At 30.9% G+C, this 22010-nt stretch overlaps 1 pseudogene across 1 annotated transcript; it reads left to right on the forward strand.

Moving 5' to 3' along the window:
• The first annotated feature begins 1566 nt into the window (after positions 1-1566).
• On the forward strand, positions 1567-21112 carry LOC148610711 (uncharacterized; annotated as a pseudogene). Its single transcript, XR_015924743.1, has 15 exons — positions 1567-3224; positions 4589-4836; positions 5813-5918; positions 6212-6444; positions 7193-7324; positions 8437-8573; positions 8981-9101; positions 9786-9869; positions 14084-14264; positions 14782-14871; positions 15383-15460; positions 16320-16377; positions 17013-17060; positions 18157-18338; positions 18971-21112. The product of XR_015924743.1 is annotated as an uncharacterized LOC148610711 (transcript).
• The last annotated feature ends 898 nt before the right edge of the window (positions 21113-22010 follow it).

Consider the following 22010-nt stretch of genomic DNA (forward strand, 5'->3'; position numbering starts at 1 on the left):
CGGACGATTATTCCGTGTCTTCATAGAACTACAGAAAAATTGTACTCAAATAAAAAAAGGCTCGCGCTGTGACAGGGATATTTACTTAGGGATTGAACGGCGTGCAAAATGGCTGAGACCATCACCGATAGATGGGCCTACCGACTACGGTCTTGAGAATCCATACTGTTCAGATTGTTACACTTGCAGAAACGGCCATTATGAGTGTGAGACGTTATTTATTGAAACCATAGCAGTAGAATTCACCCGAGATGTTGAATTACAGTCAATGACTACGAATACGACACAAGAATCTGTGTCCCTTTATTTGTTGAATAATCCAAAGGATCGGTGCTTTGTTAATAGTGGAATGCATGATTTGAAGCTGAAAGCCGTCACGGACGCGATTTTCATTGAACACGTAAAGACTTACATAAAACTTATTCAACCAGCCTGCAAGAAAATCATTTGGATTTCCCAAACATCTGTTAGGAATACGTCCTTTAATAACAAAATTATTAAAAGACGAAATTATCTAGTAAAGAACATGCTAAAATACACCTTTCCTACAACTGAATTCCTAGATATATATGAAATGTCTAACAGAAAAAATATCCACACTGATGGAGTACATCTGAATACAGAATTCTACCGCAGTGTTTCACTTATTTTACAAAAATATAGGAATTAGAGGAAAAATACAAATAAAGTAATTAAAAAACAAATCAAATAGGTATATTTTTAATGCTGTTACCAATTTGACTTTATAAAGTCATTATATCATCAGGTTCGGAATCAAAAGGATTTCCAGGCTATAATAGGCTCAATTTTCAATTACTTTGAGGGATTATACAAACTTTTAAACATAAAAAGGGTGCGTGGATTATTTCCGCCACTGATTAAAATAAGTTAATTTCTGTATGAATTATTTGTTCCTTAAGCCCAATCGGAACTCCGGCTTTCTCGTTACACAAGAAAAACCTCGGAAGCATTAGGCGGAAAAATCTTTCCGGAACTTGACTTATCCGGATTCTAAAATTATAGTTGAACTTGTTGAATTTTTCATTACTTTTTTTTCTTGGTAAGCGCCTAAATTCTTGAAAGAGTTTTTGTTCTTCATATATAGTGATAAATTTTTAGCACCACCTGATGGATATTATAATTCGCGAATGACTACATTCAAGAAGAATTTTTTTATATGCATTTGGGAGTCATTTTATAGTGTATCGGAAATGGCCGAGAAGTTCCGATTGCCTTTAGATCATGTTGGGAGGAGGCTAAAATAATTGTTCTAACCTACCCTACCTGTCCATAAAAGCTGGTCTGTCCAAATAATTTTATTGCCATTCTCTAACAAGAAATTCTCAAAGCAAAATTTTACACTTCTTTGATGATAATTTTTGTAGAATCAAATTAACTGAAAAAATATCCCTACCTACCGTCCTTTAGCCGGGACATGAGATATGATTGGGTAAGGGGAAACAAACCCTATTTTAAGTGTGGCCCGCCTCGGCTTTGCATTACGGCAACCTGGAATCAACTGGTCCTTTCTTAACGTTCAGCAGTTCGCTTTGATCAGAATGTTGATCTATTGCATGATATATAAGAAAATAAGTCACTGCAAATAAAGAGCAGATATATTAGGAATCTTAGAAAATATGGACGATTGAGAAATTGTTGACCAGAAAATAGGTCACTGTAGAGAAAGTTCTACTAGGTGTCCGATAATCTGGAAAAAAAGTCACTGAAAAGGAAATAACGCTTACCCTACTGATGCACCTGGTCCATGCACCTAGTTTTTAGTGGAGTCCGAGTTGCTAATTAAGTTTTGTTACTTTGTATTTTTTATTTTGGTTATTTTATGTTCTTTGATGTGTGCCTGTTTCCCATATATAGTCTTGGTCCCTGGATTTCATTCTTTTGATTTCCGCTAGAATCTTGATTTCCTTGATTAATCTTTCATATGTTGCAAATAATCTTTGATAAACAAACTTTTTTATGTTTCACGTCTTTCATAAAGTTTGAAAGAGTAACTAAGGGATCAAGATTTAAAGGAAAATCTATCTGAAGAATATAATATACTACAAGGACAAAGACCAGATAGGGAAAACAGACACAACAAAAAAACAAGAAAAAAAACATGTACAAAGAAATAAAAGTAATTGAGTAAGCCGGGTTTCTCTAAACACTGCGAGCATGAAACAGTTGCACTGGCAGGGTAGGCATACTCTGCTCTTCTACATACATCCATCGAGATGCTCACGTTTAAGTATAGACAAAAAAGGGAAAAGTGCGGCCAGTCACGAAGAGCAAAGGCGAGCTGCGGCAGTCAACAGATTTTAACAATCATAGGTTTTAATGCTATTATATTCAGATAATAGTCTTGAACTGATTATCTCCAAAAGATCTTTCGAATTTTTCAGGATCCACATTGAATTAATTACACTACAAGAAGAGACTATTGCATTAGAGAATGTATAGCTTGAAAATGAACATCATCGTGCCTATCACCATCACATCGTTGCGCAGTCAACAATAAAAAAAAGTTTGGTATCTTTTGATGATAAATGTTGGGTGTGTGATGATGGTATATGTAGAAAAAAAGGGCATATGAACACAAAGACAATATAAAATTGTAAAACAAGTACCATATACATGTATATTCACCCGTTCCTGTAATATTAGCCACTATTAGTGGATATCTATTAGTGTTGTTAGTCGGCTACTAGTGCTAACAAAGACGGACTTTCATACTGTACAGTATTTATATTAACGCTAATAGCGGCTAACACAAGATTAATATTACCGCTATTAACAGTAACAACAGATAGGATTTTTTTTTTGTACATGGCATTTTATGTCTGTTATGAACTGGCCAATCAAATTTAAGTTATGCAAAGCATGGTCTTCTTCGTCATTCGGAATATTGTCATCACAAGCGCCATATTTGTAGAACTTTTTATTTCATTTTTTTTAATTATGTTTATTTCATCATGGAATGTTATAATTCAAAATGGTATTAATCCGTAAACGTAAGCTGAAAACCACATCTGTTCACTACACTGGTAAGAGAAAGCCCACAACAAGAACAAGATCATTGACTTACCGATTCCTCAATGCTGAAAACGATTTATTCGCGCCATTTGGACAACCGTCCACGTCTAGTGTACGACAGTTAGCAGTAGATTGTCATACTGAAGAGAGAATACCATCTGAAGAAAATGTACTTGTACAAGAAGAAGCGGGTATGTTTAAGATTTTTTTCTTTTTTCACTTGTTTATTTACAAACAAGTTTTCCTGTCCTTTTTGTTTCTTTATCCGTAACATTTCAACTGATATTCTGTATAGATATATTGAAATTTACTTTAAAAAATCGAAAATGCTGGATTTTCCCGTCATCGATTTATTTTTAACACTTCGTTCCATTTTTTAACCCTTATGTTTTACAAACCACCCTGTGACTACTCTTACAACAATAGAGGTTGGAATTCCGTTCATCCTTGTTACGATGGCAACAAGTCAGGAAATAGCGTACCAGGTAACCTCCAGAATTGCTGGATTACTACTGAAAGAGGAGTATATTAACTAGTCGTACAAAACTGTATACATACTGTAATATTCTGTATCATAATTCTCCGTGTCTAATAAATAAGGCACTGACTGCTCGTCCACGCATTCGTGGTCTGGGAGCCTCTACAGGCTAATTGTCTACAAATCCAGTTAGAGTCATTAACACATGGAATCATGTCGGAAACATATCTTTTACATTAGTAATGTGGAAATTGTGAAAATTCGTTTTTTATATACAGATATATACAAAAGTATACAAATACAATTTAAATCACAACTGATGTAACAAAGTCCCATTAAAATCATTCAGAATTAATGCAAAATACACATTTAATAAACTTGAAAGACTATTTTTGCACATCAAGAAAGATTATTTTGGCACATTATTCAGTCCGGCACATTTTAAATGCTGCCATTCCAGACGGCAGATGTGAATCATATCCATTCACACTGGACCTTCTTTGTAGAAACTAAAAAAATTAAGAACATTGTTTAACACATGAGATATATTATCCATTATTCCTCTTTTTAGAACTTTAGTCCTTTTCTACCTGCTTTGAATAGCTTTATTGAAGTTTCCTGTCCTGTTAAAAAAATTAATTCAATTTATTCACAACTTCCAAATATGATAAAATTAGATTTTGACTATATATACAGGTTGAGAAATCTTTTTTTTTTTTTTTTTTTTTTTTTAATATTTATTTTGATCCTCCATTTTTCAAAATTTTTTTTAAAAGCTCTTAAAATTTCTATTAAGCCTGTGGTAGACGCAAGACAGCATCGTTGGTATGCAAGAGAATAAAAAGTTTAACTAAAACATCTAATTTATATCATTTTGTACCAACACATAAAAAATGCGAATATTTGAATAAATAATTGTTATTTTTTGTGACATCACAATTAATAAATGAATTTTTATTTGATTTGCTGCCATTCATAACATAATATTAACTCTCTGTCTTTTTTTATTTAATACACAGGGTTCAAATTGCTGTGGATGTGTGTTTTTATTAGGAATATTTTACATTTTTATTTTAGCTGCATGTAAATCACGATATGATACATTAAAAGAAGGATCCCTTCAAGATTGGAAATTTTTAAGAGATGATCTCTATAATACTTTAATAAAGTCAGAGGCTCCATCATCTGATGAATGTGAAAGTTGTGGCGATGAGTGCATCCAATTTTATAGATGTACTGACTGTGCTAACTGGGAAGTGATATGTCAGGGCTGCCTACTTCAAAGACACCAGCAACCTCATTTACATGTTTTTGAAGCATTCTGGGTAATATATTGAAAATTACAAAATCAATTTTTGACACAAAAAGAAATACACATATTTTAATTTTGCTGATAAAATTTTTTATATAGAGGATTTGTTATTAATAGTGAATAATAATTTAAAAATATGAAAACTGTTAATTGTTTTGTCATCCAAAGAGTACAGTGCATGTTCATTAATCACTATATGTGTAAATGAAATAAATTATATAAATATTAATTATAACTTTGTGTGGTGACCTGGCTTAAGAATAGTCCAGTCAATGTAGCTAAATTTTACCCCTTAATCTAAAATAGTAACAGAAAATATTTAAGTACTTATATTCTTCAACCTTTTGTATATGAGCAGTCAAAATGTATTGACATTATGAATGCTTTATTTTTTTTTAATTTGCCAAGATGTTGTACCCTTCAAATACTAAAAAGTTGTTTTTCTTGCTTCTAATGTCAATTTTCTTTTAAAAATTTGTTGCAGTCTAAAGACGATAACAGTGCATTTACTTGATAAAAACTTTGATGTATGAATTCATCTCAAACCTATGTAAATGTATGACATAACCTCACTTTTCCTGCAGTTCTAAGCCTCATCCATTTATCATTTTTATATTAGTCATTTCACTTTATTGTCTATATCTATAGCATTATGATCCAAATAAACACAGAACAAAAATCTAAAAAAAAATGCAACAAGCACATACCCCAAATAACATAAAAAAACGAACATTGAAAAGTGAAGATAACTCTGTAAAAATTACAGAAAAAAAACATGCCTGATAAATAAAATATAGCAATAGTAGACATTTTTTTTTTCATTAATTAGAGGCTCATCTACAACTAAAAATGATTTTTCGTGTTTTCATGAATTTCTTATACTTTTCCCATAAAAATAAACGGGAAAAATAAAAATTTTCTCTTAAAATATAATTTTTATTATCATGAAAATTGAATTTCATCTAATTCTGCACAATTTGTTTTATTAGAATGGAACATTTGTGGGAACAAACCTAGATACTCCTACCTGGAGAATAAGGGGACATGGTTGTTCCACAACATACCTTAAAAGTATGGTTATTGTGAATGACAAAGGTAAATTAGAATTGCTTCTTTTAATATCGAGTCGTGACTTTTTAAACATGGTTTACATCTTTCAAAAGATTACTATACTAGTATTTGCTTTATTGGAAAGTTTCAAGCATGTTTTATAATGTATACATACTGGTTTATGAGCTTCTGTATTATGCTAGGGTAAAAAATTACTGTGTTTTAATTGCAAAATATAGAAATAATTACAAAGTTGAAATTATTTGCTAATTAACTTCTGGATCTGAATAAAAAGATGATATTGACCTATTTTTTAACTTTGTCCATACTTTTTCCAGGAAGACAGCATATCAGAACTTTACAGTTCTGTAAATGTAAGAAGGAGGCTGTTACTTTAATTAAATATGGTTTGTGGCCATCATCCACAAAATTTCCAAAACTTGCCTTCCAACTTGAACTTTTGAAATGGTAGAACGGGCTACTTTTGGAATGTCATGTTTCAGTAAAAGGTTTCTGTGAGGCATTGAAGGTTAGGTGTTCTAAGCACCACAAGAATTATACAAATTTACAGGTATGCTAATAATTGTTTTTCTACTTTTCAACCTAAATTTGCTCATCTTGGAATGAAATACACTACCAACATAGATTTATAATAATATAATAACAATCAAAGTGGAAGTCTGTAACAGAAAAGTATGCTGTTCTTTCATTTTTTAGTTACATAAATTTTATTTATAAAAAGGATGGGAGGGGGTTGTTTTCCAATTTTTGCACAATATGAAACAGTGGGAAAGTGTACATATTTATAGCGATGGTATTTGATCCTAATCAGTATGGTGAAACCAATACTATTTTTTAAGTATAAACCTTTGTAAAATATTTTCATCTATATATGTTCTTCAAGCATGCCATTTGTCTATGGAGGATTGATAAAAATTTATTGAGCAGCTTAGCAGCTCATTGAAAAAATGTTTATTTATTAAATTTCCCAAGTGTCAATAGACAAATCATTCATGTGCCAGGGATATCATCTGTGTCTTGGAATCTGTGTGTTCCAGATACAAATTTTTTCTAGGTAAGTCCTACATTTAGTGATTTGGCTAAGCAAATATGTCTATGTGGAGTATGGAGCATCACTGTGTTTAGTCTTGAGGTATGCTAAGGTCACAAATAAAATATAATGCATTGATGACCATCTTTTTACCAAAGATTAGGTTTGTTGTTATTTACAAGTTGTTAATGTTTTCATTTTTCATTTAAATAGTTACGAATTTTTGGTTTTTCAATTAATCATCCATACAAATATTTTTTTTTTTCAGATAAAAGACATCTACAAAGTTCTTACATCAGAAACATTTTCTGAGTTTCGTCACTTTTTTCATAGAATAGAACAGCCGAACAACTTATGTAAGAATTTAGATGATGGAACCAATTGTCCAGCCTGTTTTTCTGTAAGTTTCTATTTTAAGCATTTTAATTTACCATAGTTCTTAACAGCAGTACAAAATTTACTAACTCTTCTCATTTGTAAACGTTTTTATCAATGTTTTATATGTACCTTCCTCACACATTCAGCATTTCTAAACCATTGAAAATTGATGCTAATTTAAATAAATCAAAACCAAATACAGTCATATGTATTTTGAGTTACAAATTAATATAAAAACAAAATAGATCAAAATGAAAACCTTTTCAGAAAATTGACATTTTTTTTGCTTTAAACATGATATAAGTATTATGGTACGATTTTTTCCCAGCTGTTCCATCAAGGGAAGATAATGTAACTGAAAGATTGGACGTTAGGATTTCTATGACTATACCCAGAAATATCCACTCCTCATTAAACCGCTTAATAGAATCATGAATCTTTATGTACATGCTGGACATCAATTTTATAAGAAAACAATTTTCTAAGGAGAGAAGTCGGCCAGGGAAGGATGAAGGGTATCCTTTTGTGACCAGTACTCACTTTAATTCTGATTAACTTTTGATGTGAAATGAACCAATGGCAGGAAGCTAAACAGTAGTAGATTTTTAGCATTGATGTTTAATGTATGAAAAGTTTATTTACAATGAATAATTAATACTGTAATGTACACATCATTATTTATCCTCAATAACTATTTATAGACAGAGCCCAAAATTTACAGTTTCGATGCTGATTTTCAATCAGTAAGGAAAACCTCAGCTGGTAAACAGTGGGAACAGCCAAAGCATCAAGAGAATTTTTTTCTCAACCAAATTGATGTCGATGAATTCATTGGAAACTACAGTACTGATAAGAAGAAGCAAAATGTGTTATATATTTTGTTTCCTTACAAAAAACATTTACTGTTTTAACAGTTAGTCTATAATGTAATTAGCATTTACTAATGCTGATTTATAAATTTGTTTTTTGTATATAGGCGGAAAAATATATTTTAAGGAGTTTTCATATCTTCTTTACTATGGAAAAAAAATTGCCATATCAATATTGACTATATCATTGGCAAAAAGTATTTAAGTTGAATAATATTGTAATCATTAATTATGATTTTATAGATTTTCTCTGTTTTTATTTTAGGACTGTAGTGAATTTCAGGCAGGAACTAACCTTCGTTCAAAAAACAAAACAAAGAAATTAACTGAAACTGCAGTGTTTGGATCAACTTGCAGGCACGAATTTCCAAAATATTTCTTCAGTCTTAAACATGGCGAAAGGTATGATTAATTCAATAAATAACAATAGTCTTAGTTCTTGGTATCATATAACATAGAATTATTTTTTGTAGAGGTCATTATCAGTTTTAAAAGAAATAGAAATTAATTCCAACAGTGTTAAGTTAAATTAAATATCCTGTTGACCAAACAAACAAAATGATCTTTAACAAAGTTTCAGGCTACATTGCCAAAAAACAATTGAAGCCATGTAATATTCAAGTTGTCTTCCTTCTAATGCCTAATTTTTTCAGTTACTTTGGATGAAAATTGTTCCAAAGGCAATAGTTTAACTTACTCAAACAATATCAATTTATTTTTGGTATATATCTACCTTGGAAAATTAAATTTTAACCATCAAAAAGTAAAATAATAATCCTTTTTTCTGGGCTTTTGTATCTGGTTTATAGGCTTGGTTATTCTGTGTTCCTCCTGAAGAAGTTGTTAGAGGATGAAGGATCTTCATCAGAAAATCCCTATCAAATTCATATCGTGTATGATATTGCATGTAGCTTACACAATCATTTGAAGGTCAGTTTATATGCAAACTATGGTACATAATTCATTCAGCTGAAATTTGGAATTGTTATACAATGTATTTTTGTCTGAATGGATTTAGGCAAAAGAACATGGTATGAGATGCCTACCTATTTAACCCACTGCATGACTGGAAATTATATTGTTTTTGTTATTTTTTTAATATATGAAATGAATGGTTAAGCATATTCAACCACATTTATAAGTATATCATCTTACAATGATTAAGTACCTGTCCACATAAAATTCAGACACTGCTAATGGTAAAGTGATTCATGTTCTCGAAAAACCTACCAAACATACTATGCTTTTTCAGTCTACATATCTGGTATGCTATACTTTCACATAACGATATGATTTCTGGATTTAGATCTGCACTTTTTAGAAAATTAACCAAATGATATCAAATCAAGAATGATATCTTTTTCAAAGTTCCAAATTAATGTACAATCTATGTAATTTTTATTATAAAAGCACAACTTTTTAGTTTATGCAAAATAAGTTTCTAAATTACATTTACTTGCCTGAAGTGTATTACCGTTAGAATTAAAGTCTGTCCTTCAAAACCATTAATGCACGTGTTTTATTGCTAGCTTTGTAACATGTGCATGACCTTGCTAAATCATAATTCAGTGTTCAAACATTTTTTTTTATTTATTTATTATCATTGTTTTTCAGAAACAAGCTGATTCTTCACTCCTGGAGAAAGTGAAGTTTTCTATCCCTATTTTCCATTCTTATGGTCATAAAATGGATTGTCAGGTAATTTGTTTGATTATACTTTAAAGAGACCACCCATGTAGAATTCATAATAGAATCCAGATCCTACTATATAGGTTACAGACCACCAATTCAACCAATGAGCATTTGGAACGTACGCAAAAATAGTCCTACGCAGAAATTACCCCTGTTCCTCATAGTGCTGCGAAAAAAGTTCTCATCTTATTTAAAAAATTTAAACAGTTTCTGAAAGGAAAAACATTTCTGTACATTTTATAGGTGCATTTTGCTTCTTGTGATGTGAAGCCTAATCTCCATAATGATTTTTAAATATACCCCTATCTTGTGAAAACACTGGGATTTCCCATGCTATTTATAGACCCTTCACTTCCGGTGACCAGTACTGCACTGCAAGTCTGCTAACCCCACATGCCATTCTGAGGATTGTGAGCTGACATATGTAGAATCATGCTGATATATAGTCATCTGTAGGTTAAAGTTAAGGTAAAGTCCAGAGAAGCCATTGAATATTGTGAAATTAGCATAGAAGCCTATGGGAAGTGGAATTAGTGGTTTTTAGCCTTAAGATGAAGCCATGGCAAAATGAAAAGTTTCTTGAAATAGCTTTAAACTACTTGAAGATCTTGTTAACTTTGCCATGAGAGGAATACACTACAAAAATCCTTCAAAATATGCATTTTTTTAAGTTATAGGTCCAAATTATGGAAAATTGGTCTTTTTGGCTGATTTTTATGTCCTATCTTGTAAAAAGTGTAGAAAATTTAGTAAAAATATCAAATATTAAACTTTGAGGGCTATATTTACCTAAATATGGTAGTAATAAGCACTTGAAATCAAGTTTTGTGTAGATTTGAGCAAAAATTAGGTTAGAAATGAGGAAAAACTCACTTTCATTACTGCGGTTAAGGCCATATAAGGATTCCCCTATGGCAACATGGAAAATCCATTATTGAGCACTTTTTTTGCTTTAGGTGCCCTTTACTGGTCATGTTCTAATGTGAAAACACTGTATTTACAAATTTAAAGCCAAATATATCACCTTTTGTGAAAATTTAAAGATTTAGGATTTTTGACATGTGATCAAGAAAAAGGGGGAGGCATGTCAGAAATAAATTTTTAAAAATAGACCAATTTCTCAGAAAATGATTACTTTTAAAACTATTTCTTCATTAATATTGTTAAAAAACAAGTTGTGATTGATATTTTTTATTTGAAAAGTCAGAAAAAGTTCTTTGCAAATATTTAATGCATTTCAGTATGGTAGAATATTTTCACTTTTTTGCTCGCACAACTTGGTTACCCTATATTTAAAAATCAAATATTTAAAAAAGTGCTTGTCACATTTCACTGAAACTTTGCAAATGCATTCAGTATGTGTGTAGGAAGATACCTGTATAGTTATTTATTTTTTCTAAGACAAAAAGTGACTCTTTAGGTTACAGACCACCAATTCAACCAATGAGCATTTGGAACGTACGCAAAAATAGTCCTACGCAGAAATTACCCCTGTTCCTCATAGTGCTGCGAAAAAAGTTCTCATCTTATTTAAAAAATTTAAACAGTTTCTGAAAGGAAAAACATTTCTGTACATTTTATAGGTGCATTTTGCTTCTTGTGATGTGAAGCCTAATCTCCATAATGATTTTTAAATATACCCCTATCTTGTGAAAACACTGGGATTTCCCATGCTATTTATAGACCCTTCACTTCCGGTGACCAGTACTGCACTGCAAGTCTGCTAACCCCACATGCCATTCTGAGGATTGTGAGCTGACATATGTAGAATCATGCTGATATATAGTCATCTGTAGGTTAAAGTTAAGGTAAAGTCCAGAGAAGCCATTGAATATTGTGAAATTAGCATAGAAGCCTATGGGAAGTGGAATTAGTGGTTTTTAGCCTTAAGATGAAGCCATGGCAAAATGAAAAGTTTCTTGAAATAGCTTTAAACTACTTGAAGATCTTGTTAACTTTGCCATGAGAGGAATACACTACAAAAATCCTTCAAAATATGCATTTTTTTAAGTTATAGGTCCAAATTATGGAAAATTGGTCTTTTTGGCTGATTTTTATGTCCTATCTTGTAAAAAGTGTAGAAAATTTAGTAAAAATATCAAATATTAAACTTTGAGGGCTATATTTACCTAAATATGGTAGTAATAAGCACTTGAAATCAAGTTTTGTGTAGATTTGAGCAAAAATTAGGTTAGAAATGAGGAAAAACTCACTTTCATTACTGCGGTTAAGGCCATATAAGGATTCCCCTATGGCAACATGGAAAATCCATTATTGAGCACTTTTTTTGCTTTAGGTGCCCTTTACTGGTCATGTTCTAATGTGAAAACACTGTATTTACAAATTTAAAGCCAAATATATCACCTTTTGTGAAAATTTAAAGATTTAGGATTTTTGACATGTGATCAAGAAAAAGGGGGAGGCATGTCAGAAATAAATTTTTAAAAATAGACCAATTTCTCAGAAAATGATTACTTTTAAAACTATTTCTTCATTAATATTGTTAAAAAACAAGTTGTGATTGATATTTTTTATTTGAAAAGTCAGAAAAAGTTCTTTGCAAATATTTAATGCATTTCAGTATGGTAGAATATTTTCACTTTTTTGCTCGCACAACTTGGTTACCCTATATTTAAAAATCAAATATTTAAAAAAGTGCTTGTCACATTTCACTGAAACTTTGCAAATGCATTCAGTATGTGTGTAGGAAGATACCTGTATAGTTATTTATTTTTTCTAAGACAAAAAGTGACTCTTTAGGTTACAGACCACCAATTCAACCAATGAGCATTTGGAACGTACGCAAAAATAGTCCTACGCAGAAATTACCCCTGTTCCTCATAGTGCTGCGAAAAAAGTTCTCATCTTATTTAAAAAATTTAAACAGTTTCTGAAAGGAAAAACATTTCTGTACATTTTATAGGTGCATTTTGCTTCTTGTGATGTGAAGCCTAATCTCCATAATGATTTTTAAATATACCCCTATCTTGTGAAAACACTGGGATTTCCCATGCTATTTATAGACCCTTCACTTCCGGTGACCAGTACTGCACTGCAAGTCTGCTAACCCCACATGCCATTCTGAGGATTGTGAGCTGACATATGTAGAATCATGCTGATATATAGTCATCTGTAGGTTAAAGTTAAGGTAAAGTCCAGAGAAGCCATTGAATATTGTGAAATTAGCATAGAAGCCTATGGGAAGTGGAATTAGTGGTTTTTAGCCTATATACATACCATAGAACACATTTTATCCTACTAATTTTGTTTATGTGCAATGAAATGTAAAAATCTTACACCGCCATAGAGAACAAGGTCTGTATGCATCAGAAGTCTCGGTTCCATAACAAATCAGTTACAGTAAATTGTGAACAATCAAAGAATTAGCTTCTTTTCTTTTCTTGTTTTTTTTTTGCTTTTTATGTTGTTTGTTTTATTCTTACCGTTTCATTTCAGAAAATCTCTATTGAATGAACTTTTTTATGAACAAAATTTGGCTGGTAAGACCCACTGCCTTGGTACTTCATGGCTTGTAAGACCCACTGCCTTGGTACTTCATGGCTGGTAAGACCCACTGCCTTGGTACTTCATGGCTTATAAGACCCACTGCCTTGGTACTTCATGGCTTGTAAGACCCACTGCCTTGGTACTTCATGGCTTGTAAGACCCACTGCCTTGGTACTTCATGGCTTGTAAGACCCACTGCCTTGGTACTTCATGGCTTGTAGGACCCACTGCCTTGGTACTTCATGGCTTGTAGGACCCACTGCCTTGGTACTTCATGGACACTCTCTTAAAATTGATTTATCTGAAGTTGTTCATAAATTTCCATCATTTGGTCATATACGTTTTTTTGTTCATTTATCCTATTACAATATTTTCATTTTTAAAATTAAGTTTTCCACTTTTATTGATTTTAATGTTAATTTGTTCACTGATATAAAGCTCTTTTCCATTAAGGATGTTGGCTGGTCATGTTCAATCTTTTTATGTCAGAGGTTAAGACTCCTCTGGTTTTATTCATTTTATAGCATTTTTTTTTCCAATGACTACAGTTTTTTATTCATAATTTGATTAAATATACCTTAAAATGGCATTCTGGAATTTTTAATGAAGCGCTTGCTATTTCTTCACAATAAGTGAAATTATAAGTTTGAACCAATATTTCAAATTAAGTATTTGTAGTATATAGATTTTTTTTTTTATATTTATTACCAAAGATATTGTACAGTCCAAGAAGGACCAATGGTGTTGGCTTAACTGATGGGGAAAGATTGGAGAGACTTTGGTCTTACCTTGGACGATTCTCCAAAATTACAAAAGAAATGACTCCAGAAAACAGAGTTGACCTTTTAACCAATGCCCTTTTACATTATGGAAGAAAAATAAAAGACAAGCTGGGTAAGGCAACTTTAATGTATGCTTTTTTTAAAATAATTTTTTTTTTGTAATTCAGATGACACAAAAAATAAGTAGTGGATACATGTTACTAAGCTAATAAAACACCCTTACAACCATAGAAGGTGGCAGAAAAAACCTCTTAATTTAATATTAAGATGTATGATCAAATGTTTTATAATATTTATGCATTATATATTCTGTATCACATGTTGCATCACCCTCAATTTATATAATCCTTTGGGTCATTTACTATCGTTGTTTTTATAGATGTTTAGGGATTATACGTCATTTTATTCAGTATTATTCAAAGAAATCTTATTGTATGTGGAAAACTGTACCACTTTACTGTGGGATTTCAACGATACCCCAAACTACTTAGACAATTTTAGAACTTTCTTAAAATGGTTTGGAGATTCATTTACACTTTACTTTATGGAAATAAGGGATATCCTAGGTTTCTACTTATTGTTAAAATCAGAATAGATATAAGTAAATTTTATTTGAACATATATTTCAGGCCAGATCCTTCCTGGAAAACTTAAGAAAGCAGTTCATCTTGAGAGTACAAGTAGTGCAAGTTTGCAAGAACTATTGAAACAATTGCCAGGTTAATTTTACATGGGGTTCATGTTACAGATTGCTATTTTTTTTAATGCCGTCTCAGTGACCAGGGCCATATCACGGCAAGAACATTGAATGAAATGAAAATATTAAAAGCAAGATCAAAGTCTCTTCATAAAATCATGAAATTAAAACAAAATGCCATTTACATATAAGAAGGTACGTAAAAGTTAAATCTAAGACATAAAGTACACTAAGAAACATTACTTCGATAAAACATTTGAAATATTGAAAAATCAAGGACCGTAACAAATTTAGATTTTATTAAATAAACCGATGTCCCGCAAGAAATCGATAATGTTTTTAGATGAATAATAGATTAATGTATTTAATCTTAACGTAAGTGGAGTATTTTTTTCCGTCCCCATCACCTGACCGAAGTTTAATGCCTTAAAAAATTTCAAATCCATACCTCAATACATTTAGTATGTTTATATTTACTTCTTTCCATTACATCTTCATTGGCACATTTTAGTAAATCTGTATGTTTTTTACAGGTGTATCATTTGATATTATTGAAAGATGGATTTCAGAGGAAGAAAAAGTTGCTTTATCATCAAAGAATGACCAGAATGGTAAGTATAACTATTTTTAAATCAATATTTTTATTTAAGATAATACCAACAGAAAGAATCAACACCAGTTATTACTTAAAATCATATTTCACAATGAAATGATGAAGTAATGGGTTGTTAAAAGTGGTGTAACAAATTTGTGTATTTACTTTTGTTTATAGTATATTCATATGATTTATGAACTCATACAGAATTTTACTTGACCAAGAAGTTCATCATTACAACAAATGTGGGCTTTATTGCATCACCATTACATAGAAACCTGTCAACTTGGAAAGAATTTAAAGGTTTGCCGGACCTGGACAATGCAAATTCATAAATTGTTTTTAAGTATTAAAATCTTAACTTGATTTTGTTGTGCTTTTTTCATCAATTCTGCATAGAGTATAAAAATCTAATTACAGGTAATGTTTTTAGATTTTCTCTACATATTAAAAGTTAACTGTATTCAAACTTACGTGCCTGTCAATAGAATGACAATACTCACCTTAACACAGGTGACTTCAACTGTGTAAAAAGTGGACTATATCAAGTGAATTTCAGTTGTTTGTTTATTTTGTCATTTTCTGCAAATCAAGACAAAAGCATATGTCAGTTTTTTTCTAAAGTTTACATGAAATCAATATAATTCTCTCCTATCTAGGACATTATATGCCTTAAATTCCTTTCAGGTATACAGGTTTGTCTGTAGTCAAAGGGGCTTTTGTTTTGAATTTGTCAAACATATTGGTATCCATTGGACAACATACATTGGTATATGTAATTACCTTTTTGTTTGACTTTCATAAAGTTTATCATCTTGGGTACACATGTATATTTTATTGCTCAATCTGCATTTAAGTACATCTTCTCCTTATAGTTGCTCTTACTTTGACTGAAGAATACTGCATGAAATTAGAGGAAGAGCTTAATATGAGGTAACATTCATGTAATTTTTGTCTCACCTGCAATGAATGTTGTGAAAGGCGATACTTAAGCTTTTAATTGTTGGCATCTGCATCAGCACCCACACTAAGATTTTCATCTTTGGTTTTCTGATTAGTAGAAAACAATGGATATGTTAAAACATAAATGCACCATTGATAACCTAAAAACAAAATAATAAATACAAAGATCACCAAAATGTTTTTTAACAAGTGTAAACACACTTCTAAGTAAGCTGTGGAAGGCCACAACAACAAAAGTAATAATATCCATGGTAACTGAACAATGACATAGTCAGTTTCATGTAAACCATTTATGCTAGATCAATCATGTTTGGTATGAATTAGCCTCACTTTACCACAAGTCTGTATCCATTACATGCATAGGCCCACACAGTCACCATCTATTGACTTTGAAATTTCCAAATATTATGTTAAGTTTTCGGATTTTAAAATTTAAATAGAAGATCAGGAAATGCTGATGACATCCCTATATTTTGTTTTTTTTTCTAAGCCTTCTTCCTATGATTTTTTGCCAATATAGTGAATTTTTTAAAAATTTTACAGATAAGTAGTGCAAAGTGTGGCGTTTAACATTTTAGATATATATGATGTATTATCATTTTCAGAGAATCCCTCACTGATGAACAGATTGCAAAAGATACAACCTACAAAAAGCAAGTATTGATTAAGTCAATATAGATTTTTTATATTCATGATACTTTATTGGTCAAATCCACTATCAATGTTCAGTATTTCATGAGCCCTATGGAACATGGTGTTATACAATTTTCTCCTTTGAAAACTTGAAAAACAATAATTTAACACTGTAATGTTCTTATGGAATCAACTTTTTATCTGCTGTTTTTAATCAGTGGATGGTATAATTGAACCACCTTTACATATGTCCATCCAAATTTATTTTTAATTACCGGGTATATCAGTTCTCAGTGAATGCATTGTTTTTAAATTTTGTGTTTAGTTTTATGTAGAAGGGCCTTAAAATAATTGTTAGCGCAGTATTTTTTGCTATTCAACATTAATTTCCTGTACAAGTAAGGGTATACCTAACACAATTAGATGTGCAAAATACATATTGGCTAACAGCATCAACATTTTTGTTTTTTGAGTCATTTGGTACTAAGCACGAACATAGCTAAAGATATATCAACATTTTTTTCTTTTTTATCTTTAGCATAACTTTTGTACGGCTTTCTAGTTTTCAAATAAAACAAACTTTTGACATTTTAATATATAGTATAAAAATATGATAAAACATTAATTTACTGTATTTACCAAGAATACAAATTGATTTTTTATGTTCCATAATTTTTACAAATTACTTTATTTAGGTTAAGCTTTTTTATATTTAAATCTTAAGTGTTATGTATTCTTTAAAGAGGCCATCCAGATAGTAATAAAACAGATCATAGAATATGGATGACACTGAATAAATTGTTTCCCAATAATATTTTTGTGCCAGTGAAATGTCAAACTTATCATATCAGAAAAAATATCAAAGTTGGATGTTCAAAAATACTTTACATGAAAAATGAATAGATCAAAGAGTTATTCCCCTTTATTTTGAATGTTCTATTGCTTTCTGTGTTATTTATTTCAATCTTGCTATTTATATTATAATGCAATTTTTTTTGCACATGAGTATTTTAGCTTTAATGGATTAAACTAAATTTGGCATGTGTGAGCCACTTCCTTGGTCTTCCAAGGATACCAACTTAAATGGATTACAAATAGTTGTCTTTTTTCTTTCAGAATTACATCTACTGTACAAAAGATGGAGAAAAGGTTGAAAGTTCGGTGGAACAAAACAAACAAGAATTACAACAAAAATCTTTCAACTGCCAAAGAAAAAAGAAGAATGTCTGTTTTAGTAAAACTGCAGAGGAATTCTGCGGAGAGGCACTTTCTCTTGAACTTAATAAGAAAGTATGCTAGTAAGTAGGGCAGTGTTTGATATTTTAAATTTTTGACTTGGGACTCATTGAAATGATTTTGTATTTGAGTAGCCATGCCCAGTTAACATTCTGTACACACTCTTTGATCTTAATTTTGTTATTGGAACAAAATTATGATATGATTGAAATATAGTATGCAATTTAAACAAATTTTGCCAAGATATTTAAGTGATTTTTACATACACAAGTCATTGTAAAATATTTCATGTTAAAGCTTAGTATGAAATGGACATGGTGACTTCCAGACTAATAATTTTGTTTTTAAGATTTAACATTGAAAAGATATAAATCAAAGTAGGAGATGTGGTATGATTGCCAATGAGACAGTCATCCACCAAATGTCAAACAACGAACAATTAAACATCTACAGGTCACCACAATGTCTTCAAAGATGGGTAAATCCCATACCATAACATATACATGTATTTTTTTTAAATAAATATGGATATTTGTTTATTTTAAACATAAAAACATGAATCAAAATTTTTGTTAATGAATATTGAAACATTTAACATGTCCTAAATGACAAACCTAAACTAAAGAAAATATATGTGGCATTTTTTTCAACTTTACTGTACATGACTAATATATATTTATTTGTATTTTTGTAGGAGGACAGGCTATTGCCATCAGATTGTCAAAGCAGGTTAAACATGTGGCATCCAAAATAAAGCAAAGTTTGGAGGAATACAACTCTATTGGTAAACCAACATCAACATTACCCCTTGTTTTAAGCTTTGAAGAAATCAAGAACCATGAGAGTGTTTTTTCAACCATTTGGAGTCACATCTGGCAATCCAGCCTGATAACATATCCTCTTCAGTTAAGAGACAGCCAACATATTTACTGTCAATGATCAAGCGAGCTGAAGAGGAACAATGCCTTGTAAGAAGGGAAATGTCATCATGCCTAAATTGGTATAGATTACAGCATGAGGTACTGTTAGGGCAAAGATCATCATTATTAAAAGAAGGCCTTCTTCTTGAGAGTAAACTTCAAGATTTGACAAACTGCTTCTCATCTTTTGTTGAAGTTGGCAATGTTCCTACCTCATTTTATAAAATGGTGGATTTGGAACTTGATTTTGGGCATGTTTTTTCTGTTGATGAGAAAGATGAATTATTGGAGGACTTACAAATAAGTGAGAATGATAATGAAGTTTATGATGATGATCTTTATGGTGATGTCTATGATGATGTTGTTGATGATATGTATGATGATGTTGATGATTGTGATGACAGTGACATCAATGATTATGATTACGATGACATCGAAGATGACAATGAGGATGCCTACAAGAATGATGGTCTATGATGATTTATTATATGTGCATTTTGAACAGATTGATTAATGATATTGGATTTATAACTATATGCTGGCTGTTTCATTGTGTTGTTCTAGTGACTGCTTGATTAATGGTTTGTTTTCTATTATACATTAGCAAATATTTCTGACAAAATCCAGTTACATCTATTCAATGAAGCAGTTTGTCACTTGGGAACAAAAAAATGAAATTTTTACCTACTTAAGAAAATGTGAGATATGTTTAGGGCCTACATTTTGTAATATCTAGCTCTTGTGCAGATCTTTTAGAGCTGGAAATGCTCCACTTATGTCATTTTATAATGTTCAATTCTAATTACCTATTTCTGATTGATTTGAAAAAATCATTTCATGTAGATTTTGAAAAAGTCTATAAATGTTTGCTTTTTTCAAATTTAAAAGCTAAAATTTTGTTGAATCACAAAAATAGATTCTCAGTATTATAGCAAACCGTACTGTTGATTTTCTGTGAATTTCAGTATATATATAAGTTCTTATATTCTTTATTTTGTTCAAAATTCGTTTGTTTTTTGTTAGGGAAAATCCTGTTCTGAGCTATCCATTGTCTAGTTCAAATCTTGATGCCATTTGACATACCAGTACATTTGATATAAACATTTCATTTGAACAAGGATTTCAGTGGGAGAAAGTTGATGTTGTGCCACATATATTATAGGATTTGCCTATTTTGTACATGGACAGCCTCTCCAAACTTGGTATCTATCTATGAGATATGTACTTTAAACAATTATATGGATAATCTATATGTGAAACATATAATGATCAAATTTTAAAACATGTCATCAAAAACATTTACTCTAAAGCGTATTTTAAGTTTAAATATGTTTTTTTATGAACAGTTTATGTTGTTCAGACTTCTTCAAATGTCTTGAAAAATCAACTGGAAGACTACACAATGGCAACTATAAATTTGACAAGTATGACTTGCTGGAATTTCGTCACATTGGTATATATTATGTCATTACTGTTCATCACATTCTTCAAATGAAAATAAGAAATATTTCATACTTACTAGTCCTTTATGATACAATCAGTGAAAATTAATTAATATTTGATCAAGTAAAAAGTTATTATGCTAACTTCCAAAAATTTTTCATAGTCCACAAATTTCTGCTATTCAACAAATAATCGTTCACATGATTATGAAGTTAAATAATTCAGTATTTTTAAGTAAGATCCAAGTATTTTAGACATATGATGTGTTGGGCTCTGATTGTCTCCCTAAGATTGTCATAAAATTTGAGGGAATCATCCTAGATTCTTGATTTGCATTGTTTTATTTGTATTTTTGGCTCCCAATGATATTGTTCCTGCTATTACTGTATAATCTTCCAAAATTTTTTATATGGTTGTTGATAATAGATTTAATGAATGTGTTTTTCCATAATATAATATAATAGTCGTTATAATACTGCACTTACACTATAAGACAATGGGAAATACATAATCTACCCCCTACCCAGCCCCCTTTAGAAAGAACATAATCCAAGGATAATTACTAGACAAAGAACAAAACACAACAAAATTAACAAGTACATAGAAACAAAAGTAAATGAGTAACCTGGATTCTACTAAAAATGGGAGCACATACCAGGTACAATGGTAGGGTAATTGTCTTCTACTTAATATATTATCATTTTCTAACCTCAAAGTTGAAACATACTCTAAACAGGAGTGTTTCTTATTGACACTCATTCGATTCAATTGTGAATTTACCAATATCTTTCTACTGTTGTTTTTTTTCATTAATTCGTTGTGTTTTGTTATCTTAAGATATAACTTTCTAATCGAAGTTAAAGAGCAAGGATTGTACAAAACCTTCTTTGATAAAAACATCGTATTTGACATGCACTGTTTTACCTTAAAGATTTAATTTATCAATTTAAATCAAGGTAGTGAAAGGGAACCAAGATCCTAGCGGAAATCAAAAACCATTGTATTCAATGATAACAGACAAACACAACAACGAACATAAAATAACCAAAATAATACGTACAAAGAAACATAAGTAAATGAGCGATTCGGACTCCTTTATGGGCCTGGTGCATTGGTAGGTGTCTGAAAAAAGTCCCAAAATAAATGTTGTAGGAAACGAATAGCAACGAACAAAAAAATGACAACCACTGGAATACAGGTGGTTGGCTAAGGACAGTAACAAACATTAAGTATGTGGCGGTGTAAAACATTTATGAGCACGGTGTAAAAAGTAAAAAAATTGCTTGTGAGTTTTCAAACATCCCCTAACCCGAGACAGCTGGGGATAGCATTGTCGAGATTACTTTAACAGCGTCAAAACAAAATTTTCAT

Source organism: Perna viridis, chromosome 8 (genome assembly GCF_037379345.1).
Source record: "Perna viridis isolate PV_CMFRI_1.1 ecotype Kerala chromosome 8, ASM3737934v1, whole genome shotgun sequence".
NCBI classification, from domain to species: domain Eukaryota; kingdom Metazoa; phylum Mollusca; class Bivalvia; order Mytilida; family Mytilidae; genus Perna; species Perna viridis.